Below are 1,424 nucleotides of genomic sequence, written 5' to 3' on the forward strand. Positions count from 1 at the left end.
GACCACCATCGGCACACGCTGGGCCCTGGTGCGGGCGGTTGCCTCGAGCACCATCGGCACACGCTGGGCCCTGGTGGGTTAGGCACATCTTCAAATTTCTGCCGTGCCAATGCCATTTTTATGGCTTGTAAATTCATACAATGGTCCCCTAAGCCTTCACGTGAAGTTTTGTTGGAAGATGACTCGTTTTCTATTTTTCACGATTTTCGAAACTTTTTGCGGTTCGGGATTTTTTAAAATTTTTTTATAAGGATTTTTGGCCCCAAATTTTGTAGTCGTGTTCCTTCTATTTTTGTTGGCATGCACAAAAAAATTCAGCTAAAAACTCGAAGTGGAGAAGATTTTGTGACCGTTTGAAAAAAGTGTCCCCATTTCAGACACTTTAACGGCTACTGGTAGCAAACCTGTAAAATCTCAAATGCTCTTTAAGGGGGTGTGAATTCTCAGAGGTTTGATGAGGGATAGGGGGCCAACACAAGGCCAAGTACCAGCACCCATCGCACCTCATGTGCGCACACCCCCCCGGCCCCCCTCCCAATCGCCGGAACCCCAATGCCGCCGGTCAGGTTCTCCGGCGGTGCTCCGGCGATGCTCCGGCGATGCTGTCCCGAGTGAAAAAAATACGGCACCAGCACATGCTGGAGCCAGGCATGTGCACCGTGGCTCAAAATCGAACTTCGGCCAAGGCCTCGACCATCAATGGCACATGATGACGCATGGTGATGGCACATGCATCGACCATCATCGGCATAGGCTGCCCTTCGGTACGGGCACTTGCCTCGACCGCCATGGGCACAAGCTGGGCCCTGGTGTGGGTTGTTGCCTCGATCACAATCGGCACATGCTGAGCCCTGGTGCGGGCGGTTGCCTCGAGCACCATCGGCAGACCCTGGGCCCTGGTGCGGCCGGTTGCCCCGACCACCATCGGCACACGCTGGGCCCTGGTGCGGGCGCTTGCCCCGACCACCATCGGCACACGCTGGGCCCTGGGGCGGGCGGTTGCCCCCAGCACCATCGGCACACGCTGGGCCCTGGTCCGGGTGGTTGCCCCCAGCACCATCGGCACACGCTGGGCCCTGGTGCGGGCGGTTGCCCCGAACACCATCGGCACAAGCCGGCCCTGGTGCGGGCGTTTGCCTCGACCACCATCGGCACAGGCTCGGCCCTGGTGCGGCAGGTTGCCTCGAGCACCATCGGCACACGCTGGGCCCTGGTGCGGTCGGTTGCCTCGAGCACCATCGGCACACGCTGGGCCCTGGTGCGGTCGGTTGCCTCGAGCACCATCGGCACACGCTGGGCCCTGGTGCGGTCGGTTGCCTCGAGCACCATCGGCACACGCTGGGCCCTGGTGCGGGCGCTTGCCTCGACCACCATCGGCACACGCTGGGCCCTGGTGCGGGCGGTTGCCTCGAGCACCATCGGCA

Source organism: Durio zibethinus, unplaced genomic scaffold, assembly GCF_047325235.1.
Source record: "Durio zibethinus cultivar Kanyao isolate XHJ-2024 unplaced genomic scaffold, ASM4732523v1 HiC_scaffold_399, whole genome shotgun sequence".
In the NCBI taxonomy this organism is placed as follows: domain Eukaryota; kingdom Viridiplantae; phylum Streptophyta; class Magnoliopsida; order Malvales; family Malvaceae; genus Durio; species Durio zibethinus.